This window comes from Homalodisca vitripennis, chromosome 1 (assembly GCF_021130785.1).
Source record: "Homalodisca vitripennis isolate AUS2020 chromosome 1, UT_GWSS_2.1, whole genome shotgun sequence".
NCBI classification, from domain to species: Eukaryota; Metazoa; Arthropoda; class Insecta; order Hemiptera; family Cicadellidae; genus Homalodisca; species Homalodisca vitripennis.
The window spans coordinates 61,827,654-61,848,612 of NC_060207.1; the positions used below are offsets into that span (position 1 = coordinate 61,827,654).

A 20,959-nucleotide genomic window follows, 5' to 3' on the forward strand; every position below is an offset into this window, starting at 1 on the left:
ATTTCTAAAGACATTGATGTTTTTAAAATGTTTTTATCTTAAAAAATAGATGAGCAGTGATTAAAATACAAAACCCTTACAAAATCACCAAAAAGTGCCTGCCATTTTGGGAAAAATGATGGCCAGTTCCAGGGTTAATAATAAAAATGTTATAATAATGTAATTGTATAAAAGTCTGTAAATGAATAAAATGCATTTTTGGTTATTTGTTATAGTTATAGTTATATTTAGATATATTATAGTTAACATTGCTTTTAAACTGTAATTACTAAGTTATTTCTCTGTTAATCGTGAATAAATTCATAAATCAGCTGTATCAGTTATTGTAGCTTTTGTGAAATCGTTTGGAGAATATTGACATTGTGAAATGTGACAAATTTATGTGTTCATAAAAAATAATGGTTTGGGAAGCAAACAATACAAAAATTAGTGAAACAAGGTTTTAGATAAAAGAAACTACATTTTACAGTTATAATCATAAAAATAACTGTTTTGATGTGGAAACTACAAAAAGTGAATAAAACCGAAAATTCTGACTGAATGCAACTTCTGATTGTGTGACTTATTTCACACAAATTACTATTCAGAATTATTTATGTGGGGAAAGAAACTCCTTTTGTGTTGAAAGTTAGAACCATTTGATAGTTTTTATTTGGAAATCTGTGCCCATACATCATAAGTTTGGCCCAGCTGGCTGCAACTTTTTTGCAGAATACAAGCTAGCGTAGTGAGACATAATGTATTATTTAGGATATAATGATATTTGGCATTTATATCAAACTCTACCATTAGAATATATCCATCTGTGATGTGCGATGGGTTAAAAATATGATATACTGGAACATAATTCTTATATTTATGCGAATTATAAAATGACATTCTGAAATGTAAATTATATTTATTAACAAATGCATGTATTTGTGAAAAGATTAATTCACAAAAAAAGGAACCTGCTACAACTGCATTACTTGTATTTAAATCATTATACTATTTCAATCTCAGTTATACATGGTCAGTGGGGTCATGTTTCAGGTGAAGTGCCTAATCTGTTTGAGTCTGACGAGTACGAGAAGGTGATAATTGCCTGCAGACCCGGTGCCAAGGATGCAGGAGTTAATGAGAGCAATCGGGATGGGATATACGACTTTTTCATCTCTAGAGTTCGCAGCAAACTTCATCTTGTCATCTGCATGAGTCCAGTAGGAGATGCTTTCAGGTAGAGCGTGCACAGGCTTTTACTTGTTTTGTCTGTGACCTGGCGAAAATATCTACTAGATAGTTGTTTTATTACTAAAGGATGAGAGAATTTGCAGTTTGTATTGTGGCTATCTCTAACCTAGATGGAATAGGCAAATTGTGGAAAATATTCCCTAGATAATTGTTTGATTAAAAAAGAATGAGTGAATTTTCAAGTTGGATTCATAGCGTTTTCTCTCGTACCTTGACAGACTAAGTTGTTCTAATTACTCTAATAGAAAATTGAGTATTCTTTTTTAAATTCTTCTAAAAAGGGTAATATGAATAAATAAAACAAATATGTGCAAAAGAGGGAAAATGTTTTATTTTAATACTTTAAATGAGGGAACAACTTATGGAAAGTAACAAAGTATATTTTAGTCCAATGGTTTATTAAAAATTATGCCAGAGGAATTCTGATTTTAAAGATTAACAAGATAACATCTTTGCTCTATGTTATTTTAAGTGTTATCTGTCTTAAATAATAACATTTCAACTGATTTTACTCGTAAGGGTTTTCAACTATAAAATATTTGTAAAAATGGTGTAAATGGAGATGTGTAAATTTAGAATCTCAATATTTGACAAAATAATTACTTGGTAGGAGACGGTGTAGGATGTTCCCTTCACTGGTGAACTGCTGCACGATAGACTGGTTCGTTGAGTGGCCAGAGGAGGCTTTGTTGTCTGTGGCTCAAGACTCTCTCAGAGATATCCAGAGAACTGACCTGATAGAGAGTATGGCCACAATGTGCTATACTATCCACAAGGTAAATCATATGAAATGTCTGGTATATTGAACTAAAAGTATCAAAATATTTTGCTCCCTCATTTGTAAATCCTTTAACCCCTTAAAGAACTTCCAAAAATTAGACTTACTAACCAAAAAGATAGGGCTCATTGCTCAACTACGCATTTTGCATAGTTTTACCAATATGGTTGAACTCTGTAATGTGTTTAGTTGAGAATTATAATTTTGTTATTTCTTTATTCCTTATAAAATCTTCTGTCATAAGTACAAAATGTTCATAAACTTTCATGTTCCATAAAAAATCATCTGTACTGTAAGAAATAAAATTCAAATAAAAAAATATTTCATATTAACTGTGAAGAAAGAATTATTTAATTTATTGTTAACTTCATACAGTATGTAGTTTAATCTTTTTTACTACTATTTGGCTGTATTATTTTCAAATTCCAATCTAATTTCAGAGTTTTGGCAGGATTGAAACATTTTTTAAATATCTAGGTAGTAAAATTACAACAATCAGTTTTACCAAAATTATTATTTTCTTTCTTTATTTTATGTCTTAAATTTTGATTTCATAACAGTAGTTAGCTACATACAGAATGTAGAACCAAAATTGTACCACTAGAACATTAACAAATAAACAAAGAAGCAATGTAAAAAGACATAAACAACCACCATTGTCAACTGGAACAGAATAAGGAACTGCTTATTACACAACTGGAACATGGTAAGGAACAGAACAAGTTACATGCAGTCAGCATTTGTTGACAGCAGCTGATGATGAGTTAACCCTTTAAGCGTCATGAAAAATTAGACCTGATCTTTGATAAAGTTACAATTTTTTTAAATTTCCAATGTGTAAAGTTAAATTTATTTTCGTTTCTGTATGTCAAAATAGAGTTATTTAACGGTAAATAAAATTCGTTTAGCCTTTTTTGGATTACCTAGGATAATTTTTAACTTTTGAGAATATCGTAGAATAGCAGTGTAGTTGTCACTAATATTTTTATAATTTATTCAGTAAGTATGGGAATGAAACACAGTTTTATAGATAAACGTATACTATATTACAAACCAATAAAATTAGAAAAATACAAAAGTAGACAAAGAGTGTTTATTTAGTGGCGGGCTGTCACAACTGACATTCCACGCGTCTCCCGCAAGCCACTGTTATCGCGTGGACTTTGAACCTTCTTATCGCTCGGCAACGTGTAGGACAGCCTTGCAGGGCTTGAATTATGTTTCTTGCTTTGTGATAACATCCTTATGACCGTAGTAAAATATTAAAAAGTTTGGGGTTGACCAAGTAATTGCTCAGAATTACCAAATCTTCAAATTCCGAATCGTCTGGATAGGCCATTCACACGAATAATGGTAAAAAACACTAAATAAATACTGGAAACTGCTGTATTTAATATGAATAATTTACTTTAAAAAGAATAAGACACAACATAAAATTAGCGATAACCGAAATACATATGCGTGTACCGGACGCTTCTCACTAACAACTGGCTAGATGCCTTGACGGGAGCTCCCGTCAATGACTTTGTGAAAGGCGCGGGGCCACGCCCGCTAGACAGTGTTTGGGCCAATTAGAAGCAACTGCCACTCCCATTGTAACAGAATTCGAGGCAGGGCAACCCGTCTGTATGTCGCATGACGACTAGAACCATCTAACAGCAAAATATTCAACTAACATAGCAGTAAGAAAATAAAGAATGCAAAAACGCGGATCCACGGCAATAACGTTTTGAGCTTGTAGTGGCCCTCCGCGGATCCGCGTCAATAACGCTGGAAAGGTTAAGTTATTTATATCTGTTTTGTACTTGGGTGTATTTTAACTGAAGATAGTGTTATATTTAGGTACAGTGTATATTTAGATACTATATTTTATTGTTATGTAAAGGTTTCTTGTCTAAACTTTCAACGGATCAGACAATAGTGTACAAGAGAATAGGTTTTTGGCCTTAACAGACTTCTTTTGAAAATGCAGTGCAGGATGAAATGAAATGAGATTCTTTATTAGCCCAAGAGAACATGTTACAATGTTATAATAATTGTTAAATAGATAAGAAACCTAAATAGTAATATAAATTAATTTAATCTTACAATAAAATTATTCTAAATTTTCAAAATAATTTGGCACTTCATGGAGTCAATATGTACACTTTTTCTAAGCTCCTTGTGAATCTGGGTTTTAAATCATCAAATGTATATATTGAATTTTCCAGCGAACATTCCTTAATGACTTTGAAGGAATTTAATGTTGGAATTTGCTTCCACACTGTTGGTAATTTATTGAAAAAATATTGGCTGATATAAGAAAGTTATTTTTTAAAGTGGGTAGTATTTTTCCGTGTAAAATAGTTATGTTGGGAAATGAGTTTAGTTTAGTTTAGCACTCTTTTGTGAGTTTAAATCAGGATTATCATTATATATAAGCCCCTCACTGTCAAAATTCAAAGATCTTTAAATGGTTCCTGCAAATTGGTTAACAGAGGTACTGGTGATGATCGCTGCAGCAACTGTCTATCACTCTCAACAACGGTGACCATCACTGCAGCTACAGTCAAACATCACAGTGTAAAAGACACTTTATAAAGTAACCATCATGCTTTTTGATGAAAGTAATGCTAGCATTCAATAGCGGATAAATCGATGTATCGATTAATATGAAGTTTGATACGTTTCGATATTTGATACAAGTCTGAGAGAGAAAGAATATTGTATTTCATTTTCATTCTTGTCATTTCTTCGCTGATGTTTACATATTAGTTTGTTTGTTTACGTTTCTTGTTGCAGTTATGTAATATTGTTTGAAATTATTATTTAGTCAAATGGTATAAACATGTTTCGAAAAGCATTTGTCTTTCACGAGAGTAATGTAGTGAATAACCCAAGCTTCATAGTCTATGTAGGCCTAGGTAGAAGTGTCAAATTTGTATTTCAGCAAGTTTAATTTATTTTATATGTTGAGTTTTACCAACATATGCATTTGAAATGGATAGGAACTATTTAAATCAATTTAGTAATATAAGAGATTTGTTAGAAAGTGAACCAGTAGACCATAGCAGCACTAGTGAATCTGATTAGGCCTGGTGTAAAATCTCAGTGCGCCAACCGAAACTAGGTTTCTAACTATATTTTTGTAAATAAATTTTAATAACAATTAGGGATATATGTTCACAATACAGAATGTGATTAGTGGATAAATAAAATTGAGAAGAAAGTTTGAACATTGCTTCTAACTTTGAAGGTATAGAGTTTGACTTATAAGAAAATTTATGCTTTTAGGATTCATAAATACTTACTTACTTGATACTTTCTTTTCCTCAGGAGGTTGGCCCAAGTTGGGCTTCTGCAGGTCAGATTGCCCTTGGGAAGGGTCAGGGGTTTTAGGCCTCAGGTTTGTTTGTGCAATAATAAAAAAATTGTTAAAAAGTTAGAATTAAGAAGAATTAAAAAGGTTCACTTTTGAATTTTCATTTCATAATTTTTATTTGCCACAAAAATATACATCATCATTGAAAAAGTAAAAAAATACAGCTCATTATTAGGGCCAGGTCAAAATCTTAAAACTAACAATAATGAAGCCTATACAGCACCACAACAGTAATTGTTATAGAATAAAAAAAAACGCAATAATCGTTAAAAATCTTTATTTTTAATTTTGAAAAATTCATTACGCTATAAAATGGATTCTCCAACAGCCAGGAATAGAAATTATTTTTAAATCTGTCAAAAGGATATGAGCTAATTTGTCTTTTAACAAAATTATAAACCTTCAAAGATACCACAACATGGCTGTTAAAGGTTTTACTTAACCAACATTGTCGAATTTCAGCATCTTTATTATGCGTGTTATGGCTATGAATTTCATGTTTAAATTTAAGTAAATTTGGAGTTTTATGTATATATATATATAAGTAGATAGTAATATGGGGTTCCTGGCGCACTTTCGGAGCCGACCGAAAAGCAATGTAAAATACTGTTCAATGTACCATAAAGGAAGCTGAGAAATAACACAGCAAATCTCAATGAAAAATTAACCGAATCTACAGTCGTTCGTCTCCAAAAGCGATCGGTACATTACTATCTACTCTGTGGAATGAAAAATTAACCAAATCTACAGCTGTTTGCTTCTACTTTCTTAAGCTGTGCTTTGTAAAATGTTGTCAAATCTGCTACGAATAAAGGATTTATCTTAATAAAATTTAATCAATTTAAAACATTTTACTAAAAACATACTGTACTTTAATAAAAAACTTTTCTACTAAATAAACAACATGAACTCACCAAGCTCTCTTCAGTTTCTAGCATTTCAAAAACTTACAAAGAAAGACAATTTTAACGAGTTCAACGAATTACCAAAACATTTTAAAGAACAGTTGATACTTTCCTTAAATGATACAGAATTCAAAGAACTTGTAAAGTCTTTTGCAGAAAAAACGTCTAATGGAGTGTTTTACTATCGGCAAAAAACTAAAAAAGTAAGGGATTACATATTTAATATAATTACGAAAGATATTGAAAAGAAAGTAAAAAATAAACAAACAGAGAGTTTTCATCGTTTTTTTATGACATTTTTCCCATATTATACGTTCTTTCAAGATAATCAAGACTTAATTGATGAATTTCTTAGGAATTTTTGTGAGTATCAAGATTTATCAACACAATTCATTAAAGAGCATTATAGAATTTTTCTTATAGAATATAGCCACATTTTGTGTGAAACAAAAGGTATTACTGTAGATAATATTCCATGTGATTCCTATGAAGAAAGACACCAACTATGGTTATCAAAACAGTACTATGACGTGGGGAGGGACTGCAAGTTTTAGAGTTAAGACTTTATTCTACAAAGTTAATTGTTATAATTTCTTTATCTTTAATAGTCTTCTTTCCAGTAACAATCAAGTGTAATTTTTCATTTTTGTTTAATTCTTTAATCTTTTTTTCATCCAAAACAGTCAAAAATCTGTTCGGCAAGTGTACTTTACAATCTTCCAACTCGGCAATTATTCTAAACCCGAATTTATCTTTCATTTTCTCCAAATTCATGATTTTGTACTTCTTTTTTTCTTCTAATTCATTCAACTTCTTATACTCTTTAAACTTGCATTCACCAATATCATTTAACTCTTTCAAGAACTCCATTTAAATAGAAAAAATTCAAAGTCAAAAAGTGCAAAACCATTTCTCGGTCGACCTTTTCTCCTCCCTCTGTCTCTTTCTCTCTCCCTCTCTTTTTATGCCTATGACACGATCACTTCTGCCGTTTATAGGCTAGGATCTATATTCAGGCTAGAGAGAGAGAAGAGCGAGATACGGATAGAGAAATGGTTCCGGAATACGATCTGAATACTTCTGAACTTGGTGTTTCTCCGCTATGGCCACTCGCATTGAAACAGTTCAGAAGTAAACTTCCTAACCGACCAAACCGAATTCGCGGACATATATACTCAGCAACACAATACAACAGCCCATCGAGAAGTAAAAATTTAAGAAATTAATTTAAAATATAATTTGAAAATTACAAGTAACAAAATGTACGCATATTTAAAATAGGTAAAATTATCTAACATTTTGAAAAAGAAAATGTTATAATAGTAAACGGGAACACAATTTTTATTCTTAAAAGCAAATCTGCATTACCGACATTTTAGTTCCGAAAGATTGCGCTGTGTGTATCAATGACAGTCGAGGTGTGCTACTACAGACCGACCATCACGATAATCGCTTCGCCTGCGTCATATCCGTAGTGATATCACGCCGTGAGAGGCGCAATCGTTGGTTTACAAGCACCATTTAGTTAAATAAATTTTTCTATCTAAATGGAGCGCGATAAAATATCATGTCCGTTCTGCAAAATAGAAATTTTAAGAAAAAACTATGATCGCCATTATAATTCTAAAAGTCATGAAAAAAACAAGCAAATTTACAATAATGAACTAAATTATTTAAGACAGTGGGCTAGAGAAAATAAAATTGCCGATCACGAAAACATGTTTAATATTGAGAAATTACGTGAATTAAAGAGAAATTTCAAAGTTGAAAAGAAAAATCTCGACCTATTTAATGATGAAAAACTTCATTCAATAGCTGAAAAGTTGGCTATCGGTACTAACGATAAAACCAAGTCTGAAATGATCGAAGAAATTGATAAAACTCTTAAAGTAAAATCCGAAAATATCATTGATGTAGAAGTTTTATCCTCAATACACGGTCTTTTCAAGCAATACATTTTAACAAACTTGAACGACAATTCCATGTCAATTTACAAATATCTTTCAATTATGCGGTCAGAAATTAAAAGTTTAATCGAGAAATTTCAAGAAAATGTTAAAAATATGAAGGGCTATCTCTCTTTGGAATGTGAATACGAACGAACTTTAGTGAATGGTGAACCGCAAACATGTCTAATGTATTTTACTATCAAAGCAGACGAAATCTTTGACGTAAACGACTTTATTACTAAGCAATTTAATAAATTAACACATCGAGAACAAACGAATAATCCAAATAAAGGTTCCGGATGGACATTTAAAAGTTGTAAACAACTAGTTTTGAGCCTTAACAAACACGAAATGATGAATGCAGGATCATACATCGATTTACCAAAGAATATCAAAGATAAAAAAGCTTGTATAAATATAAAAAATAGAGATGATTTTTGCTTTATTTACTCAATAAGATGTGCTATTGAAAAACCAGAAAGAGACTGTGAACGTGTAAAGCAATACGAAAAATTTGTGAATGACGAAATATTTTCAGGTTTTGAGTATCCAATGTCTCTGAAAGATATACAAATATTTGAAAAACGAAGCTACAATTCCAAGTATAAGTATCCAACAATGTCTATCAATGTCTACAGTTTTGATGAAAATATTAACATTGTTCCGTTACAAATTTCTGAAAAATATGACGCTGAAACAAACATTGATTTATTGTATGTTAAACAAGATGATAAATCTCATTATGTTTTGATAACCGATTTAAATAAGCTTGTTTCTTCGCAGTTGTCTAAACATAAAGAAAGAAAATTTTTGTGTAGAAGATGTTTAAGCCATTTTTACAAATCTGGAGATTTAACAGATCACTTAGAAATTTGTAAAAATCATGAAGTTTGTAAGCCAATTATGCCATTTCCAGGTCAAACAACTAAATTTACTAATTATCAAAAGAAATTTAACCATCCGTACGTAATTTATATGGACTTTGAGAGCATATTAGAAAAAATTCCGACATGCAAGAACAATCCACAAAGATCGACTACAACCAAGATTCAGAGGCACATTCCTTATGGTTTTACTCTATATTTAGTGTCGAATGTGACCAATCGCATGTACAAACCGATATGTTATCGTGCCAAAAATGAAGAAGATTTGAAAAACGTCCCGACAAAATTGTTTGAAGAACTCAATAAATTATCGAAATACATAGCGAAAAAATATAATTCTAAGAACATGAAACCTATGAAATTGACAGAAGAAGAAGAAATTTCGTATCAAAATTCAAACGTTTGTCATATCTGTGAATGGTCTGCTTATGATGTTGGGTCAATTCAGTATGGTTTTACTCCTGATAGTTGGAAAGATAAGAGTTATAATAAAGTGAGAGATCATCGTCATTTAACCGGCAAGTTTCGAGGCGCAGCTCATGCATGTTGCAATCTAAATTTGAAATTTCCTCAGAATATTCCCGTTTTCTGCCACAATATGTCAAATTACGATACTCATTTGTACATAAAAGAATTGGCTAAACAATATGGAAATGTTGATTTGATTGCAAACACCGATGAAAAATATATAAATTATTCTGTAAATTCTGGATATGGCTATGAATTCGAAGGTGATAAGCCAAGAAAATTCATCAAGTTTTCGTTTGTAGACACGTTCAGATTCATGGCCTCGTCTATAGAAAAGTTAGCTAAAAATCTAAAGAGAGAAGACTTCAAACATACAAATCATTTTATACAAGATGGACTGAATGAGATAATAGAAAGACAGCCAAATGACGACGACGAGATTTTTAAAATTCTATCTGGAAAAGGAATATTTCCCTATGAATTTATCGACAGTATTGAAAAACTTGATTACACAGAAGAATTGAGAATTCAAGATTTCTATTCACTTTTGACAGATGAGAGCATATCTGAGAAAGATTTTCAACACTACTTAAATGTTTGGAACAAATTAAAAGAGAAAAATCTAGGAAATTACTCTGATCTCTATAACATTCAAGATGTTCTATTGCTCGCTGATATCTTTGAAAATTTTAGGAATATTTGTTTGAATTGCTATAAGCTTGATCCAGCACACTATCTAACAGCTCCCAGTCTTGCATGGGACGCAATGTTAAAATTAACGAAGATAGAATTACAATTAATTAGTGATTATAATATGTATTTGATGATCGAAAAAGGTATTCGCAGAGGCATTTCTCAGTGTATTAAACGATATGTGAAAGCAAATAACAAATATTTAAAAGATTTTGATAAGACAAAGCCCGAAAACTATTTACTCTATCTCGATGCAAACAACCTTTATGGGTATGGTCTTATGCAAAAACTGCCGTTTAGTGATATCAAGTGGATGGATCCTAAAACGTATACAAAAGAAGAGTGGCAAGAAACAATTTTAGAACTCACTGGCGACGAAGATTATGGCTATATTCTCGAAGTCGATCTTGGATATCCAACAAATTTACACGAACATCACAAGGATTTACCTCTTGCTCCAGAACATTTTAAAAACAAACTTTGCACAACTCTACTGGATAAAACTGAATACGTTGTTCATTCGAGAAATTTGAAGTTCTATTTGGAACAAGGTATGATTTTGAAACATGTGAATAGAGTTATTGCATTCGATCAGAAGCCTTTTATGAAAGAATACATTGATTTTAACACAAACATGAGAACCAAAGCTACAAGCGACTTTGAAAAGGACTTTTATAAGCTGATGAACAACTCAGTTTTTGGAAAATCTATGGAAAATGTGAGAAACAGATGTGATATTAAGCTTGGAAATGAAGAATTTTCAATGAAACAAGCTAAGAAAACAAATTTCAAATGCTTTAACATCTTTGACGACAACTGTATAGCGAGTCACATGTACAAACAAAAGGTTAAATTTAACAAACCGATTTACATAGGATTTTCAGTTCTCGACCTCTCAAAATTGCTAATGTACGAGTTTTATTACAACAAATTAAAGAAGTTTGATCCAGATTTGAATCTGTGTTACATGGATACAGACAGTTATTTTCTAGAATTGAAACGAGATCCTTTTAAAATTATTAAAGAAAATATAGATGACTTTGATACAAGTGATTATCCAAAAGATCATGAATGTTTCACTACTAAAAATAAGAAGGTAATAGGTAAATTCAAAGACGAATTGAACGGCGAGATATTAGAAGAATTTTGTGGTTTAAGGTCTAAGATGTACTCGTACAAATATCTAGATAAAAACCCAGTTAGGTGTAAAGGAATTAAGAGAAGCGTTGTAAATAAAACAATAAATATCGAAAACTTGAAGAGATGTTTGTTCGAAGATAAAGAAGAATTTAGGGAGATGACAGTCATCAAAAGTTATAAACATGAGTTGTACACTGTTACCATAAACAAGCTGGCACTGAACGCTAAAGATGATAAGAGAATTGTCCTAGAAAATAAGATCGATACAGTACCGTATGGATATAAAACAGATATATTAGAAGAGTTAAATAAACTTGGAAACTTTGATATGTAAATGGAAGACGATTTAATTCACTGTCACAAGTGTAAAAAGAAAACGAAAAATATAGATTCAAAAATCGTTCAAACTCAAAATGGATTGTATAGAATTGCTGCAAAATGTTCAAAATGTAAGACAAACAAGAGTAAGTTTATAAAGAATCCAAATCCAAAACCTGTTAAGCAAGAATTGAAGAATAAGGAAGAAATCGAGATTGAAGCTAGAGAAATTCATGCACCAGTACGAAAAAAGTTTAAAAAGAGAAAAATTATAACTTTAGGAATTGACGATTTATGGGCAGCAGATTTAGTTATAATGTCTAACTATTCAGATCAAAATGATGGATTTAAGTATATGTTAAATGTTATTGATACTTTCTCAAAATATGCTTGGTCAAGAGCTATCAAAAGAAAAAACGGCAAGGATATTTCAAAAGCTTTCGAAGATATAGTAAAAGATGCCATAAGGATCAATCACAAACCTCCTAACCTACTTCATACAGATAAGGGTTTAGAGTTTAAAAATAAAGAATTTAACGATGTTTTGAGGAAATACAACATTAAGATTTATCATACTGAAAACGAAGAGAAATCAAGTATTGTAGAGAGATATAACAGAACTCAAAATGAGAGAATGAAAGTAATTTTTGAGATTAATAAAAACTTTAAATGGATCGATATTCTTCAAAAAATCGTAAACAATTATAACGATACAGTTCACAGCACAATCAAAATGAAACCGAAAGACGTAGATAAGGATGCAGAAAAGGAGTTATTAGAGACCGTTTTCAAGTATGTTCCACCTGAAATTCACACGAAAACTAAATTTAAAGTCAATGATCATGTAAGAATTGTTAGTAAAAAACAAACATTTTCGAACAAATATAAGAACAATTGGTCAAGAGAAATCTTTGTGATTTATCAAATTAATAACACAGATCCTGTAACTTATAGTATAAAAGATTTAAATAATGAAGAAATAACCGGAAAGTTTTATGAATATGAATTGAGAAAGTCAAAGCTGTAATTTTTTCTATATAAATGGCGCATCAAAAGAAATGTACAAAGTGCAAAGAATTTAAAGATTTAAATGAATTTTATAAAGATAAAAATAGGAAAGATGGAATGCATTATAATTGCAAAGATTGTGAAAGGGAATATCATAAAGATTTATATGATAAAATAGAAAAATTAACTTTGGAAGATAAAGAATGTCTTAAATGTAAAGAAACTAAAAAAATTTCAGAGTTTAATAGTGATCACTATAGTAGAGATAAGAAAGACTCATATTGTAAAGATTGTGTAAAGAAGAATCACCATAGATTATATTATGAAGATACTCAATGTGAATGTGGAAGAACTATAAAATGGTTAAATAATTATCAAAAACATTTACAAACCAAATATCATAAGTTAAGAGTTTAACATTTTCATCGTGTAATAATTTTTTCTATTTAAATGGAGTCTCAAAAGAAATGTACAAAGTGTCAAGAAGAGAATAGAAAAGACTGTTATTGTAAGGAATTATACGTTAAAATGGACAAATTAACTTTAGAAGAAAAAAATTGTTACTTTTGTAAAGAAATTAAAAATATTTCTGAATTTAATAACTGGCAGTATAGTAAAGATAGAAAAGATGCTTTTTGCAAAGATTGTGCTAAAAAAATTTTCAGCGAAAGTTATAAAAACGAAATGCCTTGTGAATATGAAAAAAAAATTCTACGATGGTTACCTAGTTATGCTAAACATTTACAAACAAAATATAATAAATCGAGAGTTTTTAGTAAAATTTAGAAACATTTTCATCGTGTAATTTAGATATTCTATAAATCAGTCGAGATTCTGCCATATTTGTAGTAAAATGATTTCCGTTGTATAAAATATTCAAAGATTCTTTCATTTGGTTATACAGATTGATAGAATTTGGTTCGTCATCAATGAACAAAATTTCTAATTCAGGATAATTTATTTTTAGATGTTTTAATCGGTTTGGTATTTCTCGTTTCTGAGCTCTGATAACATAATAAGGCCATTCCCACATGTGATTCTTCTTAATTAATACAAAACCATGGTGCTTTTTCTTATCAAAATTTTTACATATCATATCTCTCTTCATTAATTCCATTCGCAATTCTTGATTCTCTATTTTCAAGGATTTCATTTGACCTGAAATTTGTAACTGTTTTATTTCATCTTTTAACTGCTTATTTTCGTTTTCAAGTTTGTACACACCAAATTTACGAATACTTGGCAAAACTTCTTCTAAAACCCAATCTTGAAACATTTCTGCTATCTTCGTTTTTGATTTCAGTATTAAAGAATATATGCCCGGTTCATTAATGAAAATAGTGTTTTTTTGAAAGTTTGAAGGTAAGAACGATTCGTTCTCCCCTTCTGAATCTATGTTATCGTAGCTTTTTTTATATTTGTCTTTAACGTGATCTCTAATCGCTTTCATCGTATTTTTAAATTCCAATATTTCTGCAATATCTTTTGCTTTAAACCAAAATTCATTATTTTCGTCAACAATCGTGCAAATGTCTTTATTATTGAATGTAAGTTGATTATTCAGTAGGTCTACAACTGACTCCATTTAGATAGAAAAGAAATTTAACTAGTAATTTTTATTTCAGTATAAAGTCCAGATTCATTGATAAAAACAGGGTCAGGATGAAGATTGTTAAGGGGTCTATGGGATAGACTCCTGTAATTTATACATTCAAAAGTTGTTTTCTTGAAAATTTGAAGGTAAGAACGATTCGTTCCACCCTTGATTCATCATTCTTTCGACAATCTTAAATATATTGTTGTTTTACTCTCATTATTTAATAAATTTCCCTCAGAGTCTTGAACAGTTAAGACGATTTTTTGAATTCTTTTCATATTTTTTCTAATTGGAATATAATCGATTTCATTCGGTTTTTCACTGATTTTTGATCCATAAGCAACATTTGGGAAAAATGTGTACAAAATTTCAGATTCTTTGTGTAAGTGTTCGGTATGATTTTCAAAACTAGGTTCAACGAGATTACAATGTACTTCAATTACATCAAACGGTCTAAATTTTGGCGTTTTATTTCCTAAATATACCTGATTTGGCTCAATAGTTTCTTGAACAAACCCTAATAAATCTACAATAATTGCTGAAAACATTATTCTTACTGGTGATTTTATTTGAATTTTATTAGAGAGATAATTTTTTTGCATTTCAAACTTGTTTTCGTCAAAGTTTAAAGATTTATCTGATTGTTTGAATGTTTTCAGATAATTTTTAAGGGAATTTTTAATTTGATCGAAAGTATAATATCCTTTGTTTAAACCATAATATTTTGTTACGTTCTTCTCACTAAATCCTATACAATAAGGAGAACTTTCACTAATATTTATTACAAAATTATCAGAATAAAAGCCGCTTAAACCGATAAAATAATTTGATTCTTCCTCTAAATGTATAGGATGTTCCAAGTTTAAAACTAATTTAGAGCTTTCTGAAGTCAACTTGAACAGCTTCATTTTCGCAAGCGTTGCTTCAAGATGAAAATCTTCTATTTAAATGGAGAAATTTTTAAAGCAAAAAGATCAGATAAAACTTCAAACGTTTGAAGAAAATAAGAAAGATCAACCAATCAGATTGTTAATTTTTGGTTCAAGTGGATGTGGAAAAACAACTTTATTATTGAATTTTATCTACAATAGGTTGATTCCTTATTCCAATTTGTATGTTTTTAGTAAATCTTTAGAACAAGACGCCTATAAAAAATTACAAGAAAGATTTGAAAACATTGAGAAGAACTTAAGTAAGAAAATATCATATTTTTATAATGCCTCTGAGGACATAGTTCCATTAAGCGAGTGTAAACCAAATTCTTTAATCGTTTTTGATGATTGTATTTTAGAAAATCAAGACGTTATTAAGGAATATTTCGTAATGTCCCGTCACAAAAACATATCTTGTATCTATCTTTCCCAATGCTTTTCAAAGGTTGATAAACAAGTTATTAGAAATAATTTGAATATGTTGTGTGTTTTTAAGCAAGACGATCACTATTCGAGAAAGATTTACAACAATTATGTGGGATCTGATATGAGTTTTAACCACTTTAATGAATTGTGTGATAAAATTTGGAAGGAAGACTACGGATTTTTAACTATTAATCTAACTTTGAAGCCTAAAAATGGTAAATATTTGAATAAATTTTCCAATATAAACGTGTGATAATCTAGTTGTTTTCATGTTTTTACGTTCACGTTTACGTTTCGTGTTCTCGTTTTTACGGTCCACGTTCACGTTCATGTTTCACGTTCGTGTTTACGTTTCACGTTCATGTTTTACGGTTCACGTTCACGTTTTACGTTTCACGTTCGTGTTTCACGGTCGTGTTTCACGTTCACGTTTTACGTTCCGTGTTCACGTTTCGTGTTCACGTTTCCACGTTCCACGTTTACGTTTCAAAATTTTCCTAAATAAATGGCGAACGTAACTTCAGAAGAAGCAAAAAAACTTGATCAAATAGAAAAGAAATTAATCAAAGAATTTAAAGAACAGATTCGAATTGATGAAAAAGAACAAGAATTTATTCAAAAAATTAATCAACCTGTAACTTCTGCAATAAAAAACGTTGAGGGCAAAATTGAAAATGTTTTAAGTGATAATCAAAATTTGATGAATTTGGTTCCAGTTGTACGACAATTTGCCGATATTTCAATTCCAGAATCTGAAGAGTTTGAATTGCCAAAATTACCATCTTCAACACCATTTAGACCTCGAATCATTGAAGACTCTACCATAGTTGAACCAATAAGTCCTGGAACAACGGATATAATAATTGGTGAAATTGGTAAAAAATTTCTTCCTAGAGCAAAGGATGATAAATTTGGTTTGTATTGGGACAGAAAAAAGAAAAGTTTTATGATTGGAAATTTGCCCGTGAATTTTGAGCATAATGATATCATTATTAATGAAAAAACATATGAAGGAACTCAAGGTTTATGGAGATTATTAACAGACTATGACGCTCCAAAAGATAATTTATATTCTGAAGAAGATTTGAAAAAGTATACAGAAATTTTATGGGAATCTGACTCAATTTACAAAAATAATGATCCATCTACTAAGAAGCCTAAGTCAAGTAGAGGTAAAAAATATATTAAATTAATTAAACCAATTTGGGAAAAACGAATCGAAGGATCAGGTGTAAGAAAATACAGTGATAATAAGATTGAATACAGATATATCGACGATTTGACAAAACTCGATGGAATTATAAATTATATTTATGCTCAAGAAAAGGCTGGAAACAACAATTTTTTGAACGAAAAGAAAGCGATTAAGGATTTTATTTCGAACAAACTTGATGAAATGATTGAAAAACCTGATGGAATTAAATATTTAAAACGAATTTTGCCGACAATAAGTTCATCTATGATTGAGGGTAGTGGACTTTTGAATGATTTTATCAACAATTTACCTTTTGAATTACACGTACCAACTTATCAGTATCTGGGGCCTGGCACAAAACTCGAAAAAAGACTAAAAAGAGGAGATCCTGGTATAAATAAATTAGATCAAGCTGCTATGGAACACGATATGTTTTATGCAAAACATAGAGACACAAATTCCAGACATATAGCAGATAAAGTTTTGCAAGATAAAGCAATGGATAGATTTTTATCAAAAGATGCTAGTTTAGGTGAAAGATTTGCTGCGCTTCCAACAGCTGGAGCAATGTTTTTGAAGAGAAAACTAGGAATGGGAATCGAAGAGAACTTGAAATTTTAACTATATAAATGGAGGTGAACGTAAACTTCAGCAAAAATCAGAAAGAAAAAATAAAATCCGCTTTTAAGAAGAAAATACCCGTTAGTATTCAATTTAAAATAGATCAACTAAAAAATGGCGAAGATAAGATATTTTTAACAAATAGACAATACAATAAACTCGAAAAACATAAGAAAAACAATAAAGGAACCAGAATAGAATTTTCTTATAATCAGTTGAAAGAACTTAAAAATGGTGGACTTTTGAAAGATTTATTAGATTTTGGAGAAAATATTCCAGTTGTTAAAAATGTTGTTCCTTATGTTCGTAAAGCTGCTCCAATCGTTAAAAAGGATGTGATTCCTATTGTTCGAAACATTTTAAATTGGTTAGATAAAGAGTTGGAAGATGTTACAGGATCTGGATTAGATGAAAAAACTTTGAATTACGTGAAATCAAACATTGAAAAAAAAATTTAAACCTTTAACATTCGGGGAATTGGAAGAAATCTGCAAAAATATTAAACATTTTAGAGGAATCTTCATGAGAGATACATTACCTGAAAAAGTTAAGAAATTTGAATGTGGAATTGTGAATTTAGACTCGATTATGGGAAGTGGAACGCATTGGATTTGTTATTATAAAAATGATAAGAATGCATGTTATTTTGATTCGTATGGAAGAATTGAGGACAAACCACCTATAGAATTGATCAAATATTTGAAAAAATCAAGCGTCTACTACAATGATTCTCAGATTCAAGACTATAAAGATCCCCCAATTTGTGGTCATTTATGTGTTTTTGTTTTGAATGAACTGAGTACTGGTAAAGATTTTAAAGAAGTTGTTAACAAATTATTACTTAATAAATATGGATTCACAAAATATTTTTGACGTATTTGGAACACAAATTATTCAAAATGTAGATAATAGTTTCAATTTTGATAGTTTGAGAAATGAGTTTGATAACAAGTTAGAAAATTTATTACAAAACCTTCCAGATTCAGATATGTTTGCTGTCGAGATTGAAGATTTTAAAGCAGAATATGATAACAAACTTGCAAATTTCATGAGTTCAAATGAAGTTGCTGATAAAATAAAAACATTGGAAAAAGAAGTTGATGATGGTGTAAAAAAATTATTTACCAATTTAATGTCTCACATCGAAAAAGCTGATGAAATTACTGAAGCAATCAAAGTTGAAAAGAATTATGTTAGTTTGGCTAATAAGAAAAGAATTGTCGGTGTTCGACCTGGTATTGACAAACATGATGTTGTTGTTAAAGAACAAATTTTAAAACCTCTAAAATTATCAGAAAACATCGATATTGTTGATTTACATGATCCGAATGTTAAAAATGCCTTAGATTTTAAAGGAAAAAGAATTAGCGGTGTTAGTAAAGGAATTAATCCATTTGATGTTGTTGTAATGATTCAATTAGAAGATCCTATTAAAATGTTTAATGAACTAAAACAAAATTATGAGAATCATAAACAGCATGTTAAAGATTTTACAACAGAAGTCTATGAAAAACTTGATGAAAGAAGTAAAAGATCAGTAGACGATGTTGGTGAATTACTTGATAAAGTAAATAAACTAGAAGAAAACTTTAATACATATAAAAATGATGTTAATGTATTAGTTGGTGAAGTAATTAACAAAATTCTGGAAGATTTTGATACACATTTCAATGAGAAAGTAAACTTTTTTAAAGATTTTGGTACACGTTTCAATGAGAAAGCAACACATAATAATGAATTACTTAAAAGTATAGATGATCGATACTTTTTATATCTCGATAAAGTAAATAAACTAGAAGAAAACTTTAATACATTTAAAGAAGATGTTGATAAAACTTTTGAAAACATCGACAACAGATTTAATGGATTAGGCGGCTATGATGACTAATTTTCCTTATATAAATGGCGCTCATATATTGTGTGAGATGTAAAGAAAAAACTGCAACAAATGATATAAAATACTATGCAAACATTAACGGAGTTAAAAGAATTTCGGGAAAATGTGCTGAATGTAACGCAAAAAAGAGCCAATTTATAAAAACTTGAAATTTTTTCTTAATAAATAGAGATGGCGGGACATTACAGTGCTTTCGATCTTTTTATCATGCAACACGAAAGAGATTTGAAAAAAGAACATTGGGATGACATTTCTCAAAAATATGAATTATCCGAAGATATGATGAGATTATACGTAAACAAATTGAATTGGTATAACATTGCTAAATATCAAACTTTATCATCAGAGTTCATTCAAGAAAATATACATTATCAATTAAAAGATCATATGTCTGTTCTTTGTCTCTATCAACACTTGAGTATAAAGTTTTTGGATGAAAATAAAGATACAGTTGATTGGAACAATATTATAGATAGCGGTTACTATCCTGTGCAGATTTTATTGAAATATGTGACCGAGATCGCAAAATTTAAGGAAGAGAATCCTGAATATGACGAAGTAGATAATTAAAAATGACTCTAATCTTTTTAATTATTTTACTAAAATTTATATCTTTTCTTATAAAAACGTACATTAGATCGATGAAAAAATGATACATGATGTTTAAAATTTCTAAATTTTCTCTTATTAAATGGCGGACTACAGAAAATATGCTAGTGATATTGAAAGGGCGGAGTTTAAAAATTTCTATCCAATTAGTAAACAACATTTGAATGAACCGAATAAAAGAACTGAGTTTAATATTGATTTTGGAGATAACTTTTGCTCGTCTAACTTCCAGTTTTATATTTCTGGAACTTTAACAAAACAAGATGGTCAAGCATATCTTGGAACTGATAATGTTAGATTAATCGATAATTTTATACCGTTTTTATTTTCTAAGATTGAAGTAAGAAAACACAATAAATTGATAGAAGAAGTCGAAAACTGTGGCCAATTAAGCACAATTAAAGGAACTATTTCGTATTCAAAAAGTGATGTTATTTCTCAAACTTCTAATGGCTTTGAATCAGATTTTAAATTTGGTGTTTTTGAAGCAGCTGGAAATTTATCTCATTTTGGATTAGGATTTTTTGAAAATGTTACTATTCCGATCTATAAAGGAGGATTTTATCTAAGTTTTATAAGAGCAGAAGACGATGATGTGATTCTGAAGACTGCAACTGGAAATGTTATGCCTGTTGATGGAAAAATAACAATTACAGATTTTTTTTATTAGAGTTCCAATGATTGATTATAAAACCACGAGTAAAATTAGGTTGATTGATGAAATTACAAAAAGTCAAAACATTATGTTTAATTTTCTAGATTGGCAATGTATTGAACAAAAAGGTATTTCCGGAACAACTTATTCGTTCGATATCACAAATATTTATAGAAATATCTTCAATCCCAAGTTCGTTATCATAGGTTTTCAAACAGATAGACAGAATAATCAAGAAAAAAATCCTTCAAAGTTTGATAGTTTGGATGTAAAAAATATCAGAGTAAAATTGA

At 29.9% G+C, this 20,959-nt stretch overlaps 1 protein-coding gene across 1 annotated transcript in view; it reads right to left on the bottom strand.

The window, feature by feature from the left end:
- Positions 1–20,959, bottom strand: part of LOC124362987 (dynein axonemal heavy chain 6-like) — a 100,274-nt gene that overhangs the window by 35,608 nt on the left and 43,707 nt on the right.